Raw genomic sequence first — 22281 nt, 5'->3', positions numbered from 1 at the left:
TTTTTCAAATAGTTAAAAGTGATAAATTGTAGTATCTTTCTAATAATGATTATAAGTTAGTTAATAAAGTTAAATAAATATCAAACCTAAAGTGTAATAAAAATAAACTAAATTTCAATTTTAAAATAATATCTTTATTTCTACTTATAAAGTTATGTCTTTAACTTTTAACATGTTATGCTTAATTTATTATATTTAAAATGTTGTTGTATGTAAACCATTATCAGTTTAAAGCTACAACTTTTGAACAGTTTGGACAAAATACTTAAATTTTTAATTTAAATATAACATTACAGTGTCAACTTACATATAAATTTCAATTCCACTTAAAAAACCAAAGAATATTTTGTAAATATTTAAAAGTGATAAATTGTAGTGATAAATGAAAAAACTAAATTGTAATCTCAGTTTAACTAAAATATTTCCTAAATATATTTTTATAATCGTTAAAAGTTTTCAAATAAGTAGCTTAAAATAACTTACAATAACAATAGTTAAAACTAACTCTATATAAATGATTGTATTGTTACCTTTAAAATCAAAAAACAATGTTTGATGTTTTAAATAATTATAATGATAGAAATTAAAAACAATAAGCAAATAAATTTTAAAAAATTAATTAACAATAACAACAACTATAAATAAGATTAAACCATATATTATATTTAATTTTATTCATGTGTAACTCGCGGGTAGAAATCATTCAAACGATTGAGATTATGCAGTTATAATAGATGTATATATTAGCATATAATTCAAAATAATCAATATATTATATCAATTTAGTATATGAATTATTATATCAAATTTAACAACAACGTTATTGTTATATTTTAAAAAAAACATATATTTGTAAAGACTTCAACCATATAGGTGTTTCTGCGCAACGCGCGGGCATTCGCATAGTATCTTATAATAGAGACATTTTTACTCAACCCATATTCATTTGAAACCTCCTATTTGAATGAATACCACTTAAAAGTCTCTTAATAATGATTAACCATTAAAATGTTTTATAAATTATATAATATGCTTAATAAGCATTTAATGGATATTCTACTATAAAAATATCAATCTCTTTGAGTAGACACACAAATACATATCACATACAAAATTCACAAAGAAAACAAGTTTAAAGGTTTTGTGTTGGTTTGAGGGTTTTGGATGAGTTTTCGAGCCATGTTATTATGCTAATTTTTTTAATTTATAAGTTTGTTATATACTAATTCTTTTTTTTATATTTTTCTTGGTTTAAGTATTTTTTTTAAGACAATCATTGTATGTTATGGTTGAAACTTTAATGTAAATTATATTAGATTCATGTTATCGATCATATGTTATGGAAAGTGATATAGATAATATTTAATTAAATATTGTATATATGTTTGTATGTTTGTGTTGCTTCAAAACAATAATTAATTAAAAATCATGGATATGCGATATTATCCATAGTATCCATGCAAGTCTCTTTTAAAATGCAAATTGTCTATCTTATCACTTTATATTTTAATATATGTTTAACATTTTAATTATAATAATAAGTGTCTTTTAAAAGTTTTCTTTCATTTATTGATAATAATAAGTGGTTTTAAAATTAATGAACAATAATTATAAATAATAAAATCAAATTATAAAAATCATGGATATGCCATATTATCCATGCAAGTCTCTTTTGAAATGCAAATTGTCTATCTTATCAATTTATTATTTAGTGTATGTTTCACATTTTAATAGTAATATTAAGTGTTTCTGAAAAGTCTTCTTTACTTATTAATAATAATAATAAGTGGTTTAAAACTCAAGAACAATAATTTTAAATGATAATAACATCAATTTATAATTTACATAACGTTAACAACAAATAAATTGTATTTTAAATGAACATCATTATTGAAATTAGAAAATAATCACATAAGTAAAAAAATTAAATTAATCAATCATAACAATTGTTAAAAATAATATTAACTAAATAATTATATTTAATTTTATTAATGAGGAAGGAGGGTTGATGTCAATGAATAATATTATGTCAAAGTTATTGTGAATAACATAACCATTTTAAACATATATTTTTTAATATTTTAACAATATATTTTTAACATACGTTGCGCAACGCGCGATAATTCGTCTAGTTAAACTCATAAAAACAAGATAATTCATATCAACAATCTCAAGAAATTAGCCTAATCATATAAACTAATACAAATCTGGAAATTATGACAATTATCTTTAAATTGGATAGGCGTGATTATTACCATATCAAAAAACAGATTTCATGGTTCAAAAAACAGTTTGGGGTAATGATCCTAATCCAATTGTGGCCAAGAACTCGAAATTCTGCACACAGGAGCACCAACTTGGCGAGTGCATGAACTGGACTCGTCGAGTTGGTCTATTACTGGGTGGACTCGTCGAGTCAGCCAGTGGACTCGGCGAGTTCATCAGTCAGAAGGCAGAAAATCGACTTTTTCAGCTTTGAAAAATTAGCAAGCATCAAATATAATATAAAACAATCCTAGGCTCTAATACCACTGTTGGGTTTTGAGCACTATAACACTCCTATGGTGCACATGCAACCCTAAATGCTTTGGATCTATGTTTTCTCTAATTATACATGCATATTTTCATTTTTCCAAAGCCTTGTCCTAACTAGCATACAAATTGCCAAATGAACAATACAACTAGTTAGATGGCTTACCTCTTAGAAGGACTTGTAGTTCTTGACCTTTGAAAGCTTGATCACCTCAAGTGTGATGCCTCTAATGGTTCACAAACACCAATATGCAAAAGGTGGCTTAAGAGAATAAGTTACTTAACTCAAAAGAAGGTATATCCGATTTTGGTTCAAGAAGCTTCTATTTATAGTGTTGCACATGCTAGGGTTACACTTTGTAAACCCTAATGACCCATGACTTTCCACATTCTCATGCTCCATGGATTTAACCTCCATGGACTATCCATGGATTATCTCATTGGATTAGTCCATCTATACAATCATGGATCATTGGCCCACACCACAAGAATCATAATCAATCCCCATATATTTAATTAGTCTCTTTTGACCACAAAATTAATTCCAAACTAGTTCTTGATCGATACTAATTAAATAATTTCATATTAATATATTATACTTGTAATATATTAATAAACCATAAATAAATTAATTCTCAAAAGTCCATCCTATCAAATTGCACTGGTGAAGGGAACCCAAAAGGACCATGCTACAATCAGGTCAAGTACATCCCAGTTATAGTTATGGGCTTAGACACCAAATCCAACAGAAACCCCGGTCGTCTGCCCAGTCTCCGCCTTCCTCTTCCTGATGTGCTTTATATCAATATCCCTCTCTCGTGCCCTGGTTTTCATATCATCCAAGGTCGGGCACGCCGAGTAGCTGACATATTTCTGAATGTCAGCTCTCAACATATCATGGTACCGGGTTTTCTTCATCTCCACATCACCCGCGTACTGAGGCACCAAAAACGCCCTCTCCCTGAACTTGTTGGTAAACTCTGCCACTGTCTCCGTAGTCTGTCTCATATCCAAAAACTCCCTGGCTAGCTGCTGAACATCCATAGCCCGCAAATTCTGCTCGGAATCTGGTCACAAAATTCGACCAGTTCACAGCCTCAATGGATGGGGCTTCCACAGTATCACGGACTGCCTCCCACCAGTCTCTAGCTCGCTCCCTCAAACAACCAGCAACAAACCTAACCTTCGAACCCTCATGACAGAAGCTTGTCAACTGTGCAGACTCAATGTCTGCAATTTATCGTCTAGCCACGATGGGGTCTTTCACCCCGCAGAAGTCTGGTGCTCTGCATCCCCTGAAATCCTTGAAGGAGAGCGTATGAGTCCCAGACTGGCTAGGAGCCATGTCACTCCTGAATGCCCTAAGGCGATCCTCAATCAGCTCACTGATACCCTCCTTGATCGACCTGAAAATCATTGGGGTCGACTCAAGGATGCCTCTCGTAATCTAGGATGCAATGAACTCGCGCAATCCATCATCAATCGGCTCGTAACCTATACCCGAACTAGACCCAGATCCTGAGCCCCCTGCTCCATGACGTGTCATCACCATTCTGAAACAAACCACACAATCGTCAGAGTCATACATAATATTGAGAGACCTCACGCACACTACAAGTTCCCTGGTTTAATCTCAATTCTCCTTGACTTGAGTACGGATCCTCTGCTTTCAGTAGTGCGGGCCCATGCTACCTTCCACATCTATCCGTACTTTCCTCAAGGATTGCCTTGACTTCACCAAGTCCCTTTCACTATTACTGCTCTCTACACTAATCTCATCCTAGCCTTTCCCAAGGGTAATCTCCGACCCACTCTCTGCCATCAGTTGCATATGAAGTCCTTGCTATCTCTCCCTAACTAGCTCGCGAATACCATTACATATTACTAAGATCATATAATTCTTCGAATGAGAGGTCCTACCCTACAACGGTTGGACTCAGACAAGAGTTGCGAAATAGGGCTAGACCTAACCTTCTAAAATTATTTAGTCCTTGTAATATGTAACTTAACGTATTTGTTTACTAGTTAATTAAATATAACTAGAACCCCTAAAAGCACAAAGCAAGCATCATTCGAGCATTGAGTAACCAAAACTAGGCATATCCTAAACAAGCCATCATATCGCTGACTATTCAGTACTAGCATGCAGTTCAGTAAGCACATACAGTAGGCATACAAGGCATCCTTCCTAGATCCTTAGCCCTAATCTAGCATGAATTTCAATAAGCACATACAGTAGGCATACAAGGCATCCTTCCTAGATCCTTAGTCCTAATATAGCATGCAGTTCACATATTCACACTTCATATCATAATATAACATGTATGGGTATCTTGGGGAAAACTTACTTGAGCTCGGCTGATTGCACCCATCACACCCCTTGTTCTTTATCAAAACCCTTAACTTTATTTTTAGAAAATCTATTTTTCTTGTAAAAATCCTTCAAACCCTAGATTTGAGTCCAGACACACCCGAGAATGTGTCTGAATCCCTCAAACCAGGGATCTGATACAAACTTGTAACATCCCAAAATTTAGGACTAAAAATTTTGTTTTTAATTAAGTAATTCATAAAAACGATAATCTAAAAACATCAATACTGTCATCCCATATCAAAATCAAAAACCAAGATCTCAATAACCAAAACATGTCATAAGAAAACAATCATCAAAGTATAACTCCCAAAGATCTCATGTGTGGAAAATCATAGTGTGATGCGTTGCGATCATGTCGGCTCCTTTCCTTTCGAAGAAGAAGTACCTGAAACAAAAACTAAAAACCGTAAGCATGAAGCTTAGTGAGTTCCCCCCCCCCCCATCATACCACATACCATACAATAAACATACTGCCTAACATATCCGGGTGCTGGCCTACCCCTGCGGTCTCTTTCAACAGGTACTGCCTAGCATATTAGGGTGATGGCCTACCCCTTCGGTCTCTTTCAACCGGTAACTGCCTAGCATATATGGGTGATCCCTACCCCTTTGGTCTCTTTCAACCGGTTACGAGGTCCATTTCGCCCCCTACCACTACCACATAACAACATACATAATCACACATAAACATACTGTCAGGCATATCTGGGTGCTTGACCTACCCCTTCGGTCTTATCAACCGGATACGGGGTCTATTTCAACCCCTACCACTACCACATAATATCATAGCATACCAGCACATAAATCATAACAGATAGTGGCATACCAGACAATTATCACAAAGACAATCATCTAACTACAACTCCTACTAGTGGGCCGGCCTTGGTGCCTTAGACCCACTACTACTGGGAAGGTAACTCACCTCGAATAGCTGAAAGAAAAGAATGATCCCTGTCTGCTGGCTCTACCGCTTCCCGAGCTATCAATTACCAAGTATAAGTTGGTTAGCACTTTGGGTCTTCACCCTTAATCAAAATCCATATTTGGGTGAAAGACTATTTTACCCTTATCATAACTTGGTCCAATAATGGAACCCTAAATCACAACGTATGGCCTAATAGTTACACAGTCCAACAATGCCCAATATATGGCCTAATTTCCATTTGGGCCCAATCCCTTTACATGGACCTTAGCCAAAGGCCCAATAATGCTTCTCTAGTCCAAGGGTTCAATTCTGGACGGCCCACTAAGGACCAAGGCACCAGCCCATGAAAATGGCCCAAATCAAAGCCCAAATAATGCAAAGCCCAAATCTAGTGAGTATGCAAGGCGTACTCATCTGTACGCTAAGCGTACAGGCTGTATGGCTTGTACGCTGTGCGTACGAGTTTGTACGCCCAACGTACCTTCCTGTGAAGCCATAATCCAAAAAGCTCTTTAGTCCTTAAGACCTCGGGCTTCCAGTCAGAAATCTAAGTCCAATGAAATGTCTAAACCCATAAAGTCGACCACTTGGTGGCTTGCATGCCCCAAATGGGCCCAAACCTTGAATATGACAACCTACTTCCATAAAAGTGACCAATACTCATACATGGATGCTTCAAAGCCTCAAAGGTAGCAAGTTTCTGACTTAAGGACTCAAATAACTCCAAGGGTGGCAACCCTAAGCTTAGAAAACGATCTAAAACCATAAAGCTTCAATCTTTGGACCAAAGAGGTCCAAAAACTCAACTCAAAAGATCTAAGCATTCATAGAGCAAGTTCAAGACTTTATACCTTGAAAAGGTCTGAAATGAAGCAACAATCCCAGATCTGCAACTCCTCCTTTGGACCACCACCTTGCTTTGTTCTTCACTTCCTTGGAGAATGGATCAACACACTAAAAATGCACTCAAGAGGCCTTCCAAACACAAGAACACACAAATATGGATTAGGGTTTCGTGGGAGTAGCTTAAGGGGAGAGGGAGGCTGGACTTTAGGGCATAATGTTCTTTGTATAGGGATCAAACCCTAAATTTAGGGTTTTGGGGACTGCACATGTATGTTGCGCGTACACTTCAGTACGCTATGTGTACGTGCATGGCATGCGCGATCAACTTACATCAATATGCTGCGCATACATAGGGTGGTACGCCCAGCGTACGGCACCCCTTAAGCCTACTTTGCAAGGATCAAATGGATCTAAGCCCAATAAATATAAAATAATGAATCCAATACATAAATAATACCTTGGTGAATTACCGAGCATTACAATTCTCCCACACTTGAATCAGACTTCATCCTTGAAGTCCGTCGCCTCGAACAATTCGGGGTAATGCTCCCTCATTTCCTCATCGGGCTCCCATTTCCATTCCGAACCCTTGCGGTGCATCCACTGCACCTTCACCAATTGTACAACCTTGTTCCTCAAGGTTTTCGTCTTTTGATTGAGAATCGCTATCGGTCTCTCAATGTAGTTTAGACGTTCGTCCACCTGAATATCCTCTAAAGGCACGACTGTGGAATCGTCCACTAAGCACTTCCGCAGCTGGGAGACATGAAAAGTACTGTGGATTTGACTAAGCTCGGCTGGCAGATCTAGTCGATACGCAACCCGGCCCACCCGAGCCAAAACCCTGAACAGACTGATGTACCTGGGACCCAGCTTGCCCCACTTCCTAAATCGGATGACACTATTCCAAGGTGACACCTTCAGGAGAACCATGTCGCCCACCTGAAACTCTAAGTCTGACCGGTGCTTGTCAGCATAGATTTTCTGCCGACTCTGAGCAGTCTGGATCCTGCTCCGAACCTTCTGGATCTTCTCAATGGTCTTGAGTACCACCTCAGTACTCCTCATGACTCTCTGACCGACCTCGCACCAAAAGATTGGGGGCCTACACTTCCTCCCGTAGAGCATCTCGAAGAGAGGTCGGTCTATGCTAGCGTGATAGCTGTTGTTATACGAAAATTCCGCTAACGGAAGATACGTATCCATACTCCCTCCAAAGCCTAATACACACGCACACAACATATCATTTAGAGTCTGAATCGTCCTCTCGCTCTGCCCATCCATCTGAGGGTGAAAAGTTGTACTGAAGTGAAGACGAGTACCTATCTCATCATGAAACCTCTTCCAAAATCTGGAAGTGAACGAACATCTCGGTCTGACACAACCGAAACCGACACTCCATGGCGTGCCACCACCTCGCGTACGTAGATCTCGGCTAGCTTCTCAGCCGATATATTCTCCTGGATCGGGATGAAATGAGCACTCTTGGTCAACCGATCCACAATGACCCAAATTGAATCCACTCCACGTGCGATCCTGGAAAGCTTTGTGATGAAATCCATAGTGATGTCTTCCCATTTCCACACGGGAACCTCCAACGTCTGCATCTTGTCGTGAGGTCGCTGGTGCTCGGCCTTGACTTTTGTGCAAGTCAAGCATCTCTCCACACACCAAGCTTGGTCCCGCTTCATGCAGGGCCACCAATAATCAGGGAGAAGATCCCGATACATCTTCGTTTCCCCGGGATGAATGGAAAATCTTGACTTGTGAGCCTCCTTGATGAGGAATAAAAATTAGGGTTTAATGAATCAACAGAAACAAAGAAGAGATTGTAAGGAAGACGAAGATGAAATTGAACTAATTGATTAAACGATAACACAATCTAAAAGATTGCCCAGGGAAATCTCCCTCTCTCTAAAGCCGAAAGCTTAAGAGCCAATAAAAAGTATTACACTATCAAATTTCCAGACATCCCCTACTGTGACCTTTCTCTCTATTTATTATAATCCTAGCAAACCCAGGTGAATTTCCTATTTTACCCTTTATTGGGCCTTCTATACAAACCCTATAAGACTTTTGCTTTAATAGTATTTGGGCCCAACCATACTCAATTCGTATCATTACTCCTGCCTTCCAAAAAGTCTTGTCCTCAAGACTTGTTTCAAGAAACTGGATCTGAATTGCCCATGCTTCCTTCCCTGTAGCCTTTTTCAGCCAATCGCCCTTTCCACCAAGTTAACCACCAATCAACTTGTACCCAGCGAGCAAAGATAGAACAGGAAACAAGAAAAATGATGGGAATCCTCCAATCTGAAGCACTTAATTTCGGTTCTGATAGCAAAACTTCAAAGAAATATCTGATTTCCTTTTTAAGCAATTTATGCTTATCAGCTAAAAGATGTACCAATTCCATTTCTTGTGATGCATAAATATTATGCCAAAATTTGTGTGCCTTGTCCCCTTGTAGTTCCCTGATTCTTATTTAAATGATTAGCTCCAGCAATACTAATCCAAAAGTGTATATGTCAACTTTTTCGGCTATTGGTTCTCTAGTGAAGTGTTCTGGTGCTTGATACCCTGAAATTTCAAAGACCCGTCCTCCAACATTGCACGTGTCTTGTTCAGAGGGGAAGCTAATGGGGCCAAAATTAGCAACCAAAGGCTTGTAATCACAGGTTAAGAATTTTTTTTTAAGTTGTATGTCTTTGTGAACTATACACCCCAACCTGTAATCTTCATGAAGGTACCATAATCTTGTTGTTGTTCCAATTGCTATTATCAAACGTGATGACCAGTCCAAGTGTGTTCCCTTGTTTACATGTAAATGAGTGTCTAAGGAGCCATTGCACATATACTTAAAAACTAACAACCTTTGATTCCCTTCAACACCAAACCCAGCTAACAACACAACATTTATATGTTGTGCACAACTTAATATTCTCACCTCCTTATATAAATCAACATCATTATTAGACCCATAAATCCTTGATTGTTTGATTGCAACAATTGTCCCATCTTTTAACATCCTTGTATGAACAACCTATAAGTCCCCTTCTGCTATAAAGCTCGAATTTGAAAACCCATATATGGATTCTTGAAGCTCACTGTAATAAAATTGTCTCGAAATATTGACCATGGCAAGAGCTTGGTATTGAATAGGGGTACACAATTGAATTTGTAGTGATGAAGTTCTACCTAAAGAAACTGCTTCTCTTATTCCAGAATTATAAGTATCTTGATCACAATATCTGGCATATGAGTCTGGTACTAGTGAAAGGGATATAATTCTATCACCATATGAATTCATTGGGGTAGGAGGATCATTTTAGTTGCTGAGTATCTTGTTTTGTAATTTGATAAGTCCTGATGAGGAAACTCCTGAAAAGAAGGGTGTTCGAGGGTCATCAGATTGTCCCAGATTGAGTCTACGTATTTTTGGTTCTGAACCTTTCATCACCACCAAGTTGCATCGTATTTCCTCCATACAATGTGTAAGTTCTTGTTTCCATTTTTTATCCAATATGACCCAATTGACTATACTGTACTGCCCTTGATCTGCCTGTTGTAGTTCAGGACCCAATTGTTTCCCACCACAAAAACGTAACCCTTTTTTCCTTCGTTCTTCCCATTCTGTCTGTGGGAGAGGTCGAATACCCAGATCAACACTTAATGAACTGAGCCGTTGCTAGGAAATCACTCCCAAATGGACATGATGCAAGAAAAAATGAATTTTGCTTTCCTTGAAACGATGGGGTATACGGATTTTGGATTTGAAACCTGATAAAACATTGTAGCAAGTCAAATTGAAATTGATCCCATGTGACAGATTTAGAAATCTGGGTAATACGATGAAGAGGAGTACTTGGAATGTTGAAATACGATTTTCCTTTCTGATGAGAGTCAAATCCATAGAACTCTGGTAGCTTGATCTTCTTATCCACCCAGAGCAAACCCATCGACGCAACTAGAACTACATCAGGAGGATGAGATTGGAAATCGCTTGCTATGTCAGACGTCTCTTCAACCGTCGTTAGTGGTAGTGGTGGTGGTAGAAATGGTGGTGGCGTTTTGAATTCCAATTCCGACTCGTAAACCACCGATAGTACTTCATCTTCATCAAACAGTGGTGATGTGTCGCTGCAGTCATGATCATCGTCACCCAAAACCATTGGAGATGCCGGCAATGTATCCCTAGAAGCATCATCGACAACCGGTTCTAGTAACTTCACAATCGAATCTGGAAAATTGCTAACATCAGAGAAAAACTCAGGATCCTGTTGCTTCATCCAAGTCAACATCGCTTTTCGGAATGCTATTTCTTCTTCCTGTTCACGAGCCATCATTTTGTGAAACTCATTGAAATCAAACATGGTGAAACAAAGGCAGGTCGTAGCAGGTCGGACCAATTATGAGGAATAGAAATTAGGGTTTAATGAATCAACAGAAACAAAGAAGATATTGTAAGGAAGACGAATATGAAATTGAACTAATTGATTAAACGATAACACAATCTAAAAGATTGCCCAGGGAAATCTCCCTCTCTCTAAAGTCGAAAGCTTAAGAGCCAATACAAAAGTATTACACTATCAAATTTCCAGACATCCCGTATTGTGACCTTTCTCTCTATTTATTATAATCCTAGAAAACCCAGGTGAATTTCCTATTTTACCCTTTATTGGGCCTTCTAGACAAACCCTATAAGACTTTTGCTTTAATAGTATTTGGGCCCAGCCATACTCAATTTGTATCACTCCTCCATCAAAACCTGGCGTACACCGCCCCAGTAAGGAACCCATGGCTACCATAATCAAATGAAGTCACCTGACCTATAATTCGTTCACACTTCCGACGCTCCTCTTTCATACCCTTGGCCTGAGCCTCCCGAATCCGTTCCAGCAACGGAGTAATCACTGTCATCCTCAGGCATATATCCTGAATCGGAGCCGCGACCGCCTTGCGGCTGAGAGCACCGGTCACCACATTGGCCTTCCCCGGGTGGTAGAGGATCTCACAGTCATAGTCCTTCACCACATACAACCAACGACACTGCCTCATATTTAGATTCGGCTGGTCCATCAAATACCTCAAGCTCTTGTGGTCCGTGTAAATGGTACAACGAACCCGGTAGAGGTAGTGCCGCCAAATCTTGAGGGCAAAAACAACGGCCCCCAACTCCAAATCGTGCGTCGGGTAATTCGCTCCATCAGGCTTCAGGTGCCTGGAAGTGTACGCAATCACATGACCCCGCTGCATCAATATTACACCCAAACCCATGATCGAAGCATCACAGTAAACCACGAAATCATCTACGCCCTCCGGCAAGGTCAGAATTGGTGCCTCACACAACCGCTGTCTGAGAGTCCCGAAAGTTGCCTACTGCTCAGGCCCCCAACGGAATGTCACCAACTTCTTGGTCAATCGGGTCAATGGAATAGCAATCTTGGAGAATCCTGGATGAATCTCCGATAATAACCCGCCAAACCAAGAAAGCTCCAAAGAAGGACAGACCCTTCTGTCGCTGCGGTACTTGATCTATCTCTCCAGAACTTGAAAACTCTAGTGGTCTGTCTCCCTGCCAGACCATCCTCGCAAAATATCATCATGTTAATCGCTCATCGAATAACAGACTCTAAGAACACTCTACCAATTCTGATTCTCTAATCGATCCCGGTCGTAACTCAAAAGGAATGGAAAGGTTATATCCCACTAAGGACCCACCGCCTGAACAGCTATCCGAACTCTTCTGAAGGAATGATCATCAAAACTCTGTCCTCAGATACAAGAAAGCGGTCAAGCTAGCTCGGAATGATCCTCTGACACCCTTACTCATAAGCCCCAGTTCCTCTCAAATGTCCCTTCCAACACTGAGCACCAGGTCAACTCCGACCCAATAGTTGAACCTACAAAGGTTACCCACTACACACCCAATAAAACGACTTACCGGCTTCCTTCTCACAATAACTATCTCGGCCCATCATGACACACAAGTCACAAAATTCGCTTTACCCCAAGCAAATACTACAACCCCATCTGAAGTCGTCTCACCTCCGACCTCTGTCGTCTACCACCTACTGGTTCCATGCGTCTCGCGGTTCTTCCCATACCAAAGACACTGACCCACTCCGGTCTAAGACATCAGATTGAGATCAATACCCCTCAAAATGAAACCCATCTACGAATCTGGAACCTCATCTTGCCTACTCAATACGTGAATTGTCCCAACTCAACTCGAGAGTGTGATTCAATAGCAGACATGGAACCACTCAGAAGAGTTCTGATAGCCCACACTGTCTCTCCAAAACTCTCCCCGTAGTATCGCAAGACTCTCTCGCTAACCAGTGAATACTACGGCTCCCCGTAGTACCACAACACTCTCTCGCTGACTAGTGAGTACTACGGCTCCCGGCAGTATCACAACACTCTCCCGCTATCCAGTGAATGCTACAGCTCCCCGCAGTACCACAACACTCTCTTGCTGACTAGTGAGTACTACGGCTCCTCGCAGTACCACAACACTCTCCCGCTATCCAGTGAATGCTACGGCTCCCCGTAGTATCACGACACTCTCTCACTCACTGACTCACCATGGGCTCACTCCATGGTTTTTCCTGATAATCCCAAGCGATTACTCCCACTCGAATCCACTTGCTCTCTTATCACCCCATAATCTCATCATCAAGTCATCACTACACTGAGTTCACCAGTTCATGATCCGCAACTCAACATAGATAGGTGCTTACACCCACTCAACATAGATAGGTGCTTACACCCACCCAACTTATGCACCACCACTCTAGTCATCTCGAAGCCTCAGACCAACACACTGCCGGATACCCCAACTGTTCCGAATTAGTCCTGACTCCCAATCTGGAAATAATGCACTATCACGCACCTCGTCTCTGATTCCTTGACCAGCCTCCCATCGTGGGAATCATCATAAAAGCAAGAGACCTCACTCTCACAGTCGATACACAACGTAGACAACGAGGTCCACCGCCCTGACATACTCCTCTTAATCACCTGGAACTGCTGCTAAAAGTATGCCTCCCTCAATAAGGCACCTCCTGGTTCTCTTCCATCTTAGTCCCACTAATGACTTTCTCATGGTATAAGAAATACCTCGCAGCAAACATATTGCCCAAATACTTTGGTGAAAAGGTTGCAACCCTATGCTACCCCACGGGGTTTACCTCCAAACTCTGAAACTGGAAGCTCGTTATCTCTTTTGCTTCTCCCAAGAAATGGGGACAGCGCAACTCTCGTGACAAAAGGTGGCGTCTCATCTATCAGTCGATTGCTCAACTCAGACCGCGATTCTCCAATAAACATCATCTATACTCATCCCTGAGTCTTGCGACTCCAACTGGCATCTCACCAATAAAATCTCTCGGAAACTAATTCTATTTCCCTCTCAAGGTACACTCCATTGAAACTCGCTCGACATGGCCCTCTGGCTCCACACTCTATCATATTTGTGAACAGTCTAATCAATCACAACGGGATAACTGGTAAAACCAGAAGCACTAACCTCCACGAATCATGGTACTCGAACCATGTGATCACCTCTCAATATGCTACGAATCATGGTACTCGAACCATGTTATCACCTCTCAATCTGCTACTTAGAACCTCTGGAATTCTCCCTGTTTTGAGTACGGATCCTCTGATTTTAGTAGTATGGGCCCATACTACCTGCCACATCTACCCATACTTTCCACACAGATCGTCCCAGATTTCCTAAGTAGCTGCTCAACCTTGTCGATCAATAATCCTGATATACCTGGTCGCTACCCAACGAATACTCTACTCTATCAGCGTACTCTTCTGACTAAAGTCACTCCCTAGGCTCTTCCTAGGTTCTCACACTTCTCTGTCATCAGCTGCTGAAGAACTCCTTATGATGCCAGCCATTGACCTCCTGAATATCGTCATATTCACTTAGTAGCTGACTCCCATCATGAAGAGTTCCACAAAGCACAAATCAAGCAGCATTTGGGCATCGAATAATCTCCACCAACACGTAAAACCACTCTAGGTTACAACTCCACTTGCTTTACTCACACTCAAAAGGTATCACCGAACTCAAGCAAACCTACCTCTTGCGGGTATCTAACTACTCCCTCAGTAGGCTCCTCCAATGCTCATCTAGGTATCTCTCCTAGATTACTCCTCTACTCAAAGTTTTCTCTAAAAGATTCCTGCTGGATACTCTTACTCCGCACACACTCAAAGCACATCACAGATAGCAAAAATTCATAGGCTAAGGCATCATGAATCAGGCATCTCTAGCCCTAAAATATGAAGTACCTAGCCTATCTTCTAGCATGCATCACTAATATCTCAGCAATAACTCATAACACAGATAAGTAAGGGTATTTTAGGAAATCACCGTTCGGGCTTTGGCTGATTGTACACACTGCTCCTTCTCGTTTTTCTCTTAGAAACTCTTGCTCGTTTTAGAAAAATCATTTCTTTTGAAATTTTTTCTCAATTCCTCAGTTTGAGTCCAGATATACCCGAAGGTGCATCCGAATCCCTCAAACCAAGGCTCTGATACCAACTTGTAACACCGTAAATTTTCAAACAATTTTTTTTCATTTTAAAATCACATAATTCTCATAACACATTTCACAAAATCCCATTTATTTAATTTACAAAACACAACTCCATAATTGTTTGATTAATAATCCAGGATCCTCAAAACATACCTCTTTCTCTGGCGTGTACAATCAAGCCGGCGCCTTCCCGCGATCCTGAAAAGAACCTGAAACACATATCACATAACACGGTAAGCACGAAGCTTAGCGAGTTCCCCAAAATACCACACATGTCTCATTAGCCTCTCATGGCCATACTCAGATAAGACCCTCCGGTCAATGTGTCTCAGTGGGACCCTTCGGTCCTACAACTCGGGTGGACCCTCCGGTCCTAACTCAGTAAGCTCAGAATAATACACAACATAAATCACAAGACATAATGCAAGATATCACAATACTCAATATAAGCACATAAGACCCTCCGGTCACACAAATATTACCACTCTAGGTAAAGTATAGTGAGAAGACTCACCTCGGATGATGAACAACTCCTATAGATGTTGTTGCGGCACCGGCCTCTAACACTGGACCAAAATCCACAATTACCCAAATAAGATCTAAGTTCAAATCCTCACTCTTTAGGTCTAAAGGTAGTTCACTAACTAGCCCATCAATAACCTAAAACTCATTGGGCCCACCAAGGCCCAATAATGAATAGGCTCTCCCGAAGCCCAACTCTCAAGTCCAAATGACAAGCCCAACACAAGGGCCCAAGGCACATATACATAATATTTCTTTGTTCAAAATCTCTAGTTCACAAGCCCAAAGATCCAGGCCCAACCCTTAAGGCCCATTATACGATTTAGCCCAAAAAGCCCACATCAAGGTTACGCGGGGCATACCTCCCTTGGTACGCTCAGTGTACACAAGCATGCACGAAATCTAATCGGGGACACCAACCCAATACGTGGGGCGTACTAGGATTACGCTCGGTGTATGTCCAGTATCGCTTTTCTTAGTTTCTTGATCTTAACCCGTTAAGGACCTTAGCTCATATCACAGATCTGGACTCCCTATAGGCTCTTACTCCATAAAGTCTGTGACTTTAAGCCTTTGCATGGCTGATAAAGTCACAAACACCCAAAACTCTCATTCATATCTCATAATGCTCATATCTCATGCATGGGTTGATTCAAACGTCCAAGTCTCGATTTTTATGACACTATACTCCTAAAGACACTCAAATGAGCTGATCATAATCTCTGGAGCTCATTTTCTCATAAAGCATGCAACTTTGGGACCAAAACCCAAGAATGGTCTAACATGATGCACAAAACAAAAGAGTGAGAAAGCTTTGAGCTTTATACCTCAAGATGAAGCTCCAAACTCAGATAAGATCAGATCCAAAACTTGGAATCCCACTCCTTCTTATTTAAGGCTCCTTCTTCACTCCAAAGAAACATAAGATCACTCAATAGCTCATAAATGGACAACACAAGCTCAATGGACGAGTATTTAGGGTTTGAGAGGGTTGATTGTGTGAGGATGGTGGCCAGGAATGAGGCCATCTTATTCTTTATATAGGGACACCCCCTCATTTAGGGTTTTCACTTTATGCCTAGTACGCCCAACGTACTAGTTGGCTCCGCTTAAAAGTCACGCACATGAGTACGCTAAGCGTACACACACGTATGCCCAGCGTACTCAGCTGCCACATTTCTCAAATAAGGGACCTATCTTGTCAATACTTCAAACTTCCATAGATTCCTCGATATAACTCCGTTTCCAATGAACGTCATATCCATGGAAAGGTGACGAGAAGCCCTACGCTTCTAGCAACTCGTCGCATCCCCGAGGCTTCTGCATGCCCGGGTTGCAGCCCATGAACCCTAATCACGGACGATCCGAAACACGATGTTACAATATTCTTGCAAGTTATAGAAAGATTAAAACACCAACCAAAGAAGAGGTGAAGAAATAACAACCTTTGTAGTTCTTTGGATCCTCTTGGGAGGCTTTGAAGTTAATGAAGAATGTGGAACCTTTGAGACACCAACAATGACTCAACTTGATGTAGATGCTAGTCCAAAACTCTTAAAATCTTAAGCTTGAAGTTCATAACCAATTTAAACTTCAAGAGGGCAAAAGATATGCAAGTAATCTTCAATAACTCAAAGCAAAGAAGAGAGGGAGAGTCTCCTAGAGAGCTCTCGGCCATGGAGAAGAGAAGAAGGAATGAGCACTCTAGCCATATGCAAGCCTCATATTTATATACAAAAAGTGAATTTATTAACCATTAGTCCTAAGCACTTTAAGCAATCTTGTCCCCATTGTCATATCATGTATCCCATGCCTTTAAAGCATGATTAGACAAGTCATACACTTCTTTTTTTATGCATATCTCGAAAATTGCATAAAGAAGAAGAAAGAAAGTCAAACTTTTATAAACTCGTTTATAAAATATAAACCTTGTCTTTTAGGAAAAAGACAAAAGGATTCAACTAGTCCAAAAGTTTGTACATGACTTATAAATCATACCATATGATATATATTAAGTTACTTGCTAATGGAATTTATTATTTCCATGAAATAAATAATTTCCAATTTAATTATAAGAGTTTTATTGAATATTTATTAAAATCAATTTGTAATAAATAATCAATTGTATCAAGTTGTTGTTATTTAGCAATATCACTTTAATATGACTCTTGAGCATACAAGATCTTTCAATCTCCCACTTGCGCAAGACTCATATTAGACTGATATAGACAGTGGTGAACGTCTAGCAACATTTCACTGGCCCTAAGACCATACGACTGTTCGTGCCATTCTATCAACGCCCGATTCCCAAAAAGATCAAAGCTACAATTGGTGTATAAGGTAAGTTTATCAGTTATCCCTTTGCTACAGACATCATGTTGAACATGAGATTCGGATCGCGATCAATCTCATTAGTTGTTCAACTTTTGGTAAGGCGCCTTAGATGTCTAACTCTCAACACATAAAAGGAACAAATCCCATTTTGACTACATAAGCCTATTGCATAGTTCACACCATACCTGAAAAAGGCTTTTATAACTGCCGGGTTAAGGAACAACATTTGACCATTATCAAAGCATAGTACTCCTTACACTTACGTCCCACTATGTATCTTAGGTGTTAAGGATACAAAGATAGTACCTTTTAATCAAGTATCATTCACGATAGATCCATGAGATGATCTTGATGCGGGTTACTTCAATACTAGTTCTCTGACAAGTACCTATGAAACTTGGTTACAACCTCTTGCCTACTTTCATCTAGTGAAAGTCAACCAATCCAATTCATATTAGTCTTACTTCATAATTGCTCCCACAATTATAACCGACTATGAACTTTTAGAATAATAACATTATTCATAGATTAAACATGTTAATATATAACACAACAAGTATTAATGTGATGACTATATCCTAATATATCATAACATTATCTAATAGTTGTTGTTATAATTTTCCAATATCCAAATACTAAATCCAAATAAAAAATCCATTTCTAGAATAATAAAGTCTTATAGCTGAAGTGTGACCATTCATACTTAGCTCAAAAGAATGACTTTATCAATGGATCTGTCAAAATTTAATTTGTGTGAATTCTGTGAATACTTTCATCTCCATACTTAACTTTACTCTAGGTATAGTTAAATATCTTGGAGATATGATTGGTGTTCTTTCATGACATAGAGTCTCTTAGCTCGATTAAGTATACTCTTGAAGTCACAAAGATTTCTATGTGATCCTCGAATGGCAGAAATCAACATAGTTTCTCAATGATTCCATTCATCCAATCATATTTGAATTCAACTTCTAAAGTAGTGTATTCTTATTTTGTAGTAAATTATTTTATTATGTTTTGCTTGGACCTCATTCCAACAAAACTTACTCTTCAATCCATAATGAAGTCAAAAATCCATATATAATTCATAATTATTTATGTCTGTTTAGAAATTAACATCTTGTGTAGATCTTTCCGTAAAGATCCTTTCTAAACAGATTGTTTCATATGCATTCTCTTAGTTCTTCTAAAGTACTCATAGTCATCCAGTGACTTAACCATGTATTCAATTAGTATCCTATGACATGCTTACAGCATGATCAAATACTATGTCCTATGCATAATATGGCGTAAATGATGAATTCATTTTCCAAGCAAATAGAATATAAATCATTTCATTTAGTTCAAGCCTATGAGCTATTTAATTTTGAGGCTAGCTCAAAATGGTGCCATATGCCAATGCCAGGAATTCTCCAAAAGAATCTTGTGTCTTGATCCCTTTCAAGATATTGCCAATATATGTATAAGGATATGAAACTTTTAACATTCATTTTATCTATCCCTTATAGATTTTACATTCCAAGAATGTCCCTTCTCCTTCCTAAGTCTTTCATTTTAAAAACACTATCCGAGTCAAGGTGAAAAACAACCTTACTTAGTCATAATGTGATTTCAAATGATTAAGTATGTCTTATTCATACAAGATTAGGAATTTCACTATGCTCCCACTTGTTCTTAGTAAACACGCGTGTTCTTTCAGTTTGATATAAAAATATACATTATGGTTTTACATAAAATGATGAATATAACATTGAGATGTTTGCTTTATATCCACAAGTGGATCTCAAGCTCTACATATTTTGTTAGGATAACTTGGATCAAGAAAACCACCAGTCTAATCTATATAGATATCTTCTAGTAGATATCTATTAAGAAAAGTGGTCTTTCTTGAAATCTATTTACTATATCTCATATTAAGAATATGAATTTATAATAAACAATATCCTTGTTGATCTAATCATAGCTACCTGTGAAAAAGGTTTGATCATAGTCAATGTCATGAGTATGATGAGGACCATAGTCAATTACATGAGTATGAGAAAATCCTTTTACTACAAGTCTTGCTTTAAATGTGTATGGTTATCCATGTAATTTATTCGTTCTAGAAGAATTATTTACTCCTTCTAGCCTTGCTATAGGGACAAATTTTAATCAAGCCCATTCTTGATTATCATACATGGATTACATCTCATGTTCATGACTCTAAGTCATTTATCAGATTCAAGATCTGACATAGCATCTTGGTATTTGATGGATTTTCCAAAAGCCGTCAATAAAAGCTCATCAATGAGAGATTCCACATTTCTCAAATCATAGATGAATTCTACCATTAATGTGAACAATTTGTGTTTGTGAATAGCTATTATTCAATTTTAACAATCCTTGTTAAAACTAGTGTCAACAATTACTACATAAGGTTATGGTTCTTGAGCTGCTTCAAGTTCCATGTACCTCCCACTTGCTTTGTCATTAGAAGCTTGCTTTCTACTAACTTAGCTTTCACAAGAATAAAAGGACTTATTCTTGGTGGGTTTGCATATAATAATCTAAGCCACATTTAGAGTATTATACAAATATGTATTTAGTAGATTTTGGGTTTAGAAGCTTTAGTCCAACATAGGCTTTAAATCCATAAAACATTTAATAATATATGGATGGAGCCTTTCCATACAAAATCTTATAAAGTGTCTAATCCACTTATTAGTTGGTATTTGTATTCAAGATACAGTTAATAGTGATCGAAGTATTATCCCAAAAAGATTAAAGGATGATATTTCTACCGATTAGAAAGTAAATCATACCAAGTAAGATTTAATTCATCCTTTATTGTCATTAAGGCCTTAGATGGTTATTACTGGTTTGTATCTCAACTTTTTGAAACCTTCAACCAAGATTTCATAATTATGTTTTACCACGTAAAATATAATTGAAACTACAATAGTTGTTAACAAAGTTGATTTGGTATCTTGCGCTTAATCTTAGACTTTCATTAGAAAGGAAGTCATACACCAAAGTCTATAGTTCCTTAATTATTTTCTCTACACTTTAGTGGAAATATAATTAGGAATCCTTTACATATAAATAAGGTTCACATATGTCAAATAAACTACATTATTTTCCTTCAAATATCTCTTTCTTGAAGTTGGAATATGTGAATGCCATTTATATAATAAAGATAACAATGTCAAAGATGAGTTTGACTTAAAACAAGTTTAAGTCAAAAAGTGCTTGCATATAGAACTGAATTTTATTTATGGAATGTTGATATTTACTTCACAACTTTATTAAGAGATCTAGTCTCATAAATAGAAGTTAATCATTTCAGAATATGAATATTATCTTTATAAAAAATGATTGAGTAAATTATCAAACATTTGAATAAAATAACTGAGACATAAATTTAGACATGCTAAATTAAAACATACTTTGTTCCAAAACAAATATTGCTTTATATTAGAAGTAATTTATGTTCTAAGAATAAATAACAAACTAAACTCCGAGAGTGTAGTTACAACTTGATTGTGCTCAGCTTGGTTACTCTTCAACAAATATTTGCAAGCCATTTACAAATATTAGATTAACATTTAAGTACCAAGTACCTAAGTGTTATATGAAAAGTATGAGTTCTATCTAGTAGATACAAGAAGTACTAGTCTCTTCCAGACTTTCTTTTCAAATAAGAGGAGTAAATCCTCTTTCAGTGTCCAGTTTCTTCACAAAAGAAACAAGATCCATCTATGTGGACTTTAGTAGATTTCTTGGGCTTAAAGGTGTTCAGTCCATAAAACATGGGCCTCCTGGATCACACAAGGTGATTCTTTTAGCCTTGTATTATTCCAATGTTTAACCTATCTTTAAATAAAATATCACTATATTTATTGGAATATTGCTTGACCTGTCATATCATCAGATACATGTTTAAATCATCCAAGCCTTCCTAGAAGTCATGAATAACTACTCCTAGCTTGATGTTAGAAACATCTTTAGCATCACGGTGATGCCTTTACTAGGTATCATGTTCAGTTTCATTGCTCAAAGCAAATAGTTTAGGACTAGGACCTATAAGTGTATACAATTTCATATCTCTAACGAGATTGTCTCTTAAGACATGAACTCATTCATTGAAGTTGTATCTAGTGAATGTTATTGTTTCATTAAGTCATTAAAGAAAATGACAATACATGATAATGAGA

The 22281-nt window shown here is 38.2% G+C and overlaps 1 pseudogene; it reads right to left on the bottom strand.

Annotated features, from left to right (window-relative positions):
* Nucleotides 1-8838: 8838 nt before the first annotated feature.
* On the bottom strand, nt 8839-10002 carry LOC145131724 (proline-rich receptor-like protein kinase PERK14; annotated as a pseudogene).
* Nucleotides 10003-22281: the final 12279 nt, after the last annotated feature.

Source organism: Lactuca virosa, chromosome 8 (assembly GCF_052849685.1).
Source record: "Lactuca virosa cultivar CGN04683 chromosome 8, Lactuca_virosa_CGN04683_v6, whole genome shotgun sequence".
Classification (NCBI taxonomy): Eukaryota; Viridiplantae; Streptophyta; class Magnoliopsida; order Asterales; family Asteraceae; genus Lactuca; species Lactuca virosa.
This window is presented reverse-complemented; position numbering and strand designations above follow the sequence as displayed.